Source organism: Phascolarctos cinereus, unplaced genomic scaffold (genome assembly GCF_003287225.1).
Source record: "Phascolarctos cinereus isolate Bilbo 61053 unplaced genomic scaffold, phaCin_HiC Scaffold_3;HRSCAF=262, whole genome shotgun sequence".
Lineage (NCBI taxonomy): Eukaryota > Metazoa > Chordata > Mammalia > Diprotodontia > Phascolarctidae > Phascolarctos > Phascolarctos cinereus.
The window spans coordinates 206423921-206431585 of record NW_027555736.1 but is presented as its reverse complement, the minus strand read 5'-3'; positions in this window follow the sequence as shown (position 1 = coordinate 206431585).

Here is a 7665-nt window from a genome sequence, read left to right as displayed (position 1 = left end):
TATTCAACACAGCCTAGGATCCAGTGGTGTGACAAAAAGGACTGGATTTGGAAGCAGAGGAACCGGCTCTGTATCCCATCTTTTATGCTTAACTTGCTCTTTGGCAAGTCCTTTTTCCACTCGGAGCCTCAGTTTCCTATTTATAAAATCAGGGGATTAGATGAGATGACTTCGAAGACCGCCTTCAGTTCTAACATACTCTAATCCTTTCTAGGGCCACAGCCTAATAATAGCTCACAGTATTATGGTGCTCTTGAGATCCCCCCTTTTGTATTCTGTTAGGAACCCTAACTTTAAATTCAATTAAATCTTCAGGAAGATGTGTACAGGCTTTTCTTCATTTTCTTTTCTTGACATTGCTTCAGCTTGGTCCATAGGGTCAGTTTACAAGGGACAGGTCAAGGAAGAGAAACACAGTTATGTTTACTGAAGCTTAACTCTAGCATTGATTAACAGCTTGCAAACCATCTGTGGAATTATCATTCACAAAAAAGGACACAGGGAGACGTGCAGTTGCCACACCAACAAACTTGGGTCCTAACCTTGGCCTGGCTTTAGGAGAAGGCCCACAGGTAACCGCTCCCAAGAAGTCATCCCTGTCCAAACATAGACCAGCTCTGGATGGCCTGGAACTATTAGGGGATGGGTGGTTTTATGAGGGTAGACAAAGGCAGTTGGAGCCTTTGTGTACTCATCTAGGTGAAGAGAACCTGTGTTATCTTTGAGCACATTGTGATGAGGTTAGATAAGGATAAACAGAGGCATCCCTAGAACTCTTCTCATGTCAGGAGATTGTTTGTGGAGTCACTGTCGGTCTTTTTAGTTGTTTTTAGCCGTGGGTCCTCCAACCTCTCAGGGAAAGGACTCTTTCTAACTAACTTGCAGTGGTTCCTGTAGCAGAAAATAATTCTCTTTCCCTTTTCCTCTTTTGGCTGAGAAGGAAAAAGGGAAGACTATGACCTTGGGCAAGTCATTTCCCTTTATGGACCTCATTTCCCTTGTCTGTTAAATGAGAGTTGAACCACATGATTTTTAAAGTCCCTTTACCTCTCCTTTTCCTGAGATTCCTTCTAGCTCTGACATTCCACAGTTGTTGAATGAGGCTCTTTCAATTTCATCTCTCCACAGAATGAAACTTTCCAGGAAGGTTTCTGCCTACCACTTGGCAAGACTCATTAGTTTAGGAGAGACCTAAGGAATTGGCTTACTCCACACTCCCAGTGAAACACATTATGGAGGATGTAAAGGAGCATAAAATATATTTACCCAAAGAGTAACCCAAATCCTCAAGTGTCTGAATACTATAGCAATGAAATGCTGAGAGGTTGGATGAAGAGAAGGTAGTGCCACGTACCAGAGCAGGAGAGGCATTCCTTGGGTGAGCTGAAGACACTTTGACTGCGCTCTGTAGTGGTATAAGAGAGCAAGAAAGTGGATAGTATCTTGAAAAATTGGTCTCTGCTTGATGGGGAAGAGAACGTGGTGGCCTCAGACAGTAGCAGGAATCATTTGAGCCTAAATGATTTAGGCTGAGAATCTCTGTCTCTCTGTCTCTCTCTATCTCTCTCTCTCTGTCTCTCTGTCTCTCTCTCTCTCTCTCTCTCTCTCTCTCTCTCTCTCTCTCTCTCTCTCTGCCATCCTCTGTCTTCTCTTCTTTATTATTTCTCTCTTCTTTAACTCCTCTTCTGTCTCTTGTCTTTGTCTCTCTCTGTATCTCTGTATTTCGCTCCCTCTCTTTCTCCTCTTTCCTGCATTTGTCTGTCTTTTTTGGGGGAGGGCTAGGCAACGGAGGTTAAGTGACTTGCCCAAGGTCACACAGCTAAAAAGTGTCAAGTGTCTGAGGCTGGATTTGAATTCAGGTCCTCATGACTCTCGGGCCAGTGCTGTATCCACTGCACCACCTACCTGCCCTCCTGTCTTTCTTTAGGGTGGGAATCTTGGTCACAGGTATTAGGACCTCAGCATCTTCCCTTTGTTTTGTCATTGTGAGGTTTGGGGGTGTCTATGAGTATCTATCAAGAGTCATACAAAGCATACAGAAGGCTGAAGCAGTAGGAAGTGCATTGAAATGGGATTCAGAAGACCTGGATTCAGATCCTGATTTTTGCCATTTACTATGTTACAGTGAGAAAGTCCCTTCATCTCTCTGGGACTCATTTCCTCATGGGTACAGAAGACGTTTGGCTGGACAACCTCTAAGATCCTATCCAATTCTGACGGCTCTCTCATTATTTGTTGTTGTTTTACCTACTCCCTCCATCCCCATCCCCCAAATTGTTCTGATAGGGGCTGATGACTTTCTGATTTCGAAGGGCTGCTTTACTTACGTCAAAGGCAAGGAAAAGTTACATAGACATGCCACGTCTCCATCCCACACTCCCACCTCACCATCTTCAGCCATGGGCAGTTCGAATGACTCAGATGCTACTGGCATCATTCCACCCACACTGCTCCCCATTCCTTTGGGTCTGAAGGGATCAAAGAAAATTTCAAGAAGCTGCAGACTCTGCATTCTCTTTTATCCCAGCCAGCTGGATGGTTTCAAAGCAATAGCTGATCACAAGTAATTACCAAAGATTGCCAGTGGGGGAAATTTTGGAAGCTAATTTTGTAGAGAAAAGTGTCCCCAGAAGAACTCTAAAACAGCAGAGCAAGGAGTTTTCAAGAAAGAGAGTGCTCCACCAAGTTGTCAACTGGCCAGAAAGCGGCAGGGGAGAGAGAGGAGAGAACCATCAGAACAGAGACAGAGGCACAGATAGACAGAGGTAGAGAGAGGAGAGGGAAGAGACAGAGGAAAAAGGAGAGAGGAGAGAGAGAAAAAGGGAGAGAAATACAGATATACAGAGAGAGACAAAGAGAAGAGATGGAAGAAGAGTTAAAGAAGAGGGAGAAAAGAAAAAGAAGAGAAGAGAGAGGAAGGTAGGGAGAGAGGCAGAAAGAGACAAAGACAAAGAGGTAGAAGGAGAGAGACAGAGACAGAGAAGGGGGGAAGGAGGAAGGGAGAGAGAGAGAGAGAGAGAGAGAGAGAGAGAGAGAGAGAGAGAGAGAGAGAGAGAGAGAACCAGACTTGAAATGCAGTAGCCTGGATAGCAGCCTTGACTCTACTGCAGATTTTCTGTGCTGTGCACATTGTGGATATTTAAATGCTTGTTGATTCCTTGCTGTATGATACTGGGCAAGTCACTTCCCTTTGTCAAATTGACTTTTCCTTATCTGTTCATTCATTTATTTAACCACTTATTAAGCAGCTTCTTTGTACAGATCCTTGTTCTAGTCACAAGGGGAGATGCAAAGACAAAGAAAGAATCACCCTTGCCCCTGGAGATCAGAGGGAGATGACATATGACATAGACAAATAAAATAAAATTTGAAATATAGGCATGTAAAAGGATTGTCCAGAGCTGGAGATCCGATGAGGGAGAGATCACTTCTAGCTAGAGGAATCGGGGAAGACATCATGAGGAAGGTGACATTTGAGTTAAGCCTTGAAGGACAGACAGGGATGGGGATCAGGATAGGGATAACACTCTCTGCCCTGCCTGCTCCCTCCAGGCTTATTGCAGGGCTCTTATCAGATAATCTGGTAGAATGCTCTTAAAAATAAAAGCACTTTAACTATCATATTGCTGCTTATTATTTCTTCTGTTTTACTGACCTTAGTCCTTCCTTATCTCTGCCCTCAGGACCTAATGAATGCTGGTGCTCCACACTATTGTTGGAGGAATGGAAAAATAACATCCCCTCTTGCAGAGACACACTGCTAAGGGGTGCATAGTTTGAAGGAGAGGGAGTTAGCGGGGAAGGGGGAATTTCCAGTCTTTCATTTCATTGATTCCTCAGGTCACATCCATTATCTCCATTCTTTCACCTTCCAATCCATTCCATGCATGGGGACACATTAATTGCCCTGAAACCCTGCTTTCATTTATAAAACAAATAAAAAAAAAAAACAACACACGGTTGATACAGTGGATCAACTTTTATAAAGTCATGGAATTTTAGGGGTAGAGGAAGTCTTAAAGATTGACTAATCCAGTGCTCTGGTCATAAGCAACTAGGTGGCCTGGTGGATAGAGTGCTGAGCTTGGAGTCAGAGAGACCTGAGTTCAAATCCAGCCTCAGGTACTTGCTATATGACCATGGGTAAACCATTTAACCACTGTCTACCTTAGTTTCCTCACAAGCAAAAAAAAAAAAAAACAGAAATAGCAATATTCCCTACCTCCCAGGGCACATTATAGAAAGTGCTTGGCTCAGAGTAGGCACTAAAAAATGCTTTTTTGGGGGGGGCAGCTAGGTGGCACAGTGGCTAGAGCACTGGCCCTGGATTCAGGAGGACTTGAGTTCAAATTCGGCCTCCGACACATAACACTTACTAGCTGTGTGACCCTGGGCAAGTCACTTAACCCCACTACTTAGCCAAATAAAAAAAACACCACCAAAAAAAATGCTTATTTCTTTCCTTCCTTTTACAGGAGAAGAAACTAAGACTTCAAAAGGGAAGGTGACTTGCCAGAGACAGGGCAAGTTAGTGACAGAGCCAGGACTGAAAGGCTGATCTCACTCCTGGCCTAGTGCTATTTCCTTTAAGCCAGGCTCAAGAGGTTTCCTTCCTTATTCAAGAAAAGCAAAGGAAGCCTCAAATGTGTATTTTAATCACTATGTTGCTCAATTGAACAAACAATGGGGCAACTGAAAGGTATCAGAAAAACTTCTAGCTCCTTGCATTTCTGATCTAATGATTTTTTTTCCTGTTTTTGGGTGAGGCAATTGAGGTTAAGTGACTTGCCCAGGGTCACATAGCTAGTAAGGGTCAAATGTCTGAGGCAGGGTTTAAATTCCGGTCCTCCTGACTCCGAGGTCAGAGCTCTATCCACTGGGCCACCTAGCTGCCCCAATGATTTTTTCTAAAGCCACCATTTTTTCATAAACTTCTGAATCCTTTATTTAATAATAAATTATTTTTTCACTTTCACGTTCAATATTCCCTCATTTCATAGAATATGTGAAGTGGGGAGGACTTTATTTTTCCCTCCTATTTATTTTGCTCTAGTTAGCAAGATGTAAGGTGGCCTCATCGCTAAAGTTCTGGGTCTGGAGTCAGGAAGACTTAGGTTCAAACCCTGACAAAAACTTTTGCTAGCTGTATAGTCCTGGGCAAATGACTCAATCTCTCTGACTCATCAATGGATGGATAGAGCACTGGGGGCGGTTATCAAGAGGACCTCAGTTCAAATTTGATCTAAGACACTTAATAGCTATGTGGCCCTGGGCAAATCACTAAATTTCTGCCTGCCTCAGTTTCCTCAACTGTAAAATGGGGATAATTTGAGTGTCTACTTCTCAGGGTTATCTTGAGGATAAAATGAGATAATAATTGCAAAACACCTGGCACACAGTAGGAGCTTAATAAATATTTGTCCCCTTCCCCCTTGTCTAATTATTACCCCAATTATTTCAAGGGAGTAGTCAATCAGAGGGGGGTGTGTAGGGGGGAGGGGTGATGCAAGACATTTTCTTAAATATTGATCGTGAAAGGTGGACAAGGTTTCTCTCTTACATTAATCTAGAGTAGGGGTGGGGAACCTGCTGCCTCAAGGCCACATGTGGCCCTCTAGGTCCTCAAGTACGGCCCTTTGACTTCACAAACTTCACAGAACAAATCCCCTTAATAAAAAGATTTGTTCTGTAAAACTTGGACTCAGTCAAAAGGCAGCACTCAAGGACCTAGAAGGCCACATGTAGCGCCTTCTAGCTGTGTGACCCTGATCTAGAGGTTTCAGATTAGAAGGATGGCACAGTAGATGGAGTGCTGGACTTGATGTCAGGAAATTCTGAGTTCAAATCCTGCCTCCCACACTGACCTCTCTCAGTCTTAGTGCAAAATGGAGAAAATAGGGGCAGCTAGGTGGTGCAGTGGATGGAGCACTGGCCCTGAAGTCAGGAGGACCTCAGACCAGACACTTGACACTTACTAGCTGTGTGACCCCGGGCAGGTCACTTAACCCCAATTGCCTAAAAAAAAAAATAGAGAAAATATAATAGCATCTGCCTCCCAAGGTAGTTTTGAGTGCTGTAGGAGAAGTGGACCAAATTACCTACTTCCTCCCTCCAGATGAACTCCAGAGACTGACTTCAGCAATGCAGCTTCCAGAGAGCCTCCTCACCTCTGTTGCCCTAATATCCCTTACCAACCCCCCTGATGTTGCCCCATGAACTTTACTGACATGTTTGTGGAGCACATAGATCCTCCCCTCCTTAGAAACAGCCTTGTTCTAAGGCACGTTGACTCCATCTTGTTCTATGGAACATCAGCCATTTTGCTATAAACGGCTCTTTGTTGAGAACTCAACACCAAACAGCCAGCGTCCTTCTGTGCCTCTCCTTTTTGCCTCTTATTGATACAAAAAGACTTAGCTACTGAAGGGGAAGAATTCCAGAGCCCTGGGAAAGATCTCCTCCTGGTCTAGTCCAATGGGCAGATTTCTGTGATTTAGTGAGACCAGCCAGACTCAGCGATATCTACCTTATCTCTCTCCTATAATTAAGGATACACATTTTCCAAGTGTACTATTCTTTTTGCATAACCGCTTCGGTTTTATGAATAGTCCTCTTTCTTTTCTCTGTTTCACACCATGTTACTTTGAATAGTGCTTATCTTATGAATGCTGCCCTAAAAGGATGTCTATAAGGAACCTCTTAGATTAGGCTCATTGTAGATGGCTTCCATCTTGCTATCTACCCAGGTTGGCAGGAATAAATAATTTCTTGCTTCACTCTTAGTTGACTCCTTGCTGATCTCAAGAACTCCGATAGGTGAGTACTGACCCTCTTGAGTCCCCTCAAAATTCCACTATGGTAGCAAATAAGTCAATTTTTGTAAAGAACTTTGCAAATCTTAAAGCACTGTGTTTGTGTCTGACTCCTTGTGACCCCATTTGGAGTTTTCTTGGCAGTGATCCTGGAGTGGTTTGCCATTTCCTTCTCTAGTTCATTTTACAGATGAGGAAACTGAGGCAAACAGGGTTAAGTGGCTTGCCCAGGGTCACACAGTTTATAAGTGTTGGAGGGCAAATTTAAACTCAGGAAGATGAGTCTTCCTGCCTCCAGGCCCAGTGATAGCCACTGTGCCACCTAGCTGCCCAAAAACCACTAATAAAAGCTAGTAATTATTAATTATTATGGTCTCTAAGTTCTGTTCCAGCTCTAAGTCTGTGATCTCATGACATTGTAAGTTTGGAAAAAAGATTTCATGTTTCTCTCTCATTCTTGCTTTAGTTAGCCCGAGGCAATATGTCATAGTAGATAGAGAGCTCACTTCAGACCCAGGAGAATCTGATTTTAAGTCTTGCCTTTGACACAGATGAGTTGTACCACCATGGGCACGTCACCTTTCAGTGCTCTGGGCACCTTTCTAAGACTTGTCAAAGAAAAATTAATGCTGTATTCTGTATTGTAGGTACAAGTCTACCAGAAATCATCTTAATTAATTTATCATTATTCTAATTCCAACACTGTTCTGCTTAAAGACATGTACAAACTGGCGTGCCCTTGGACCTCTCTCTCACACGAGTCATTTTCAAGTCCCAATTTGTAGGACTACTGAACAAGGAATATTTCACAGTAAAGACTGAGCCAGGGCTTAGAGTTTAGGAAATAGTTCAG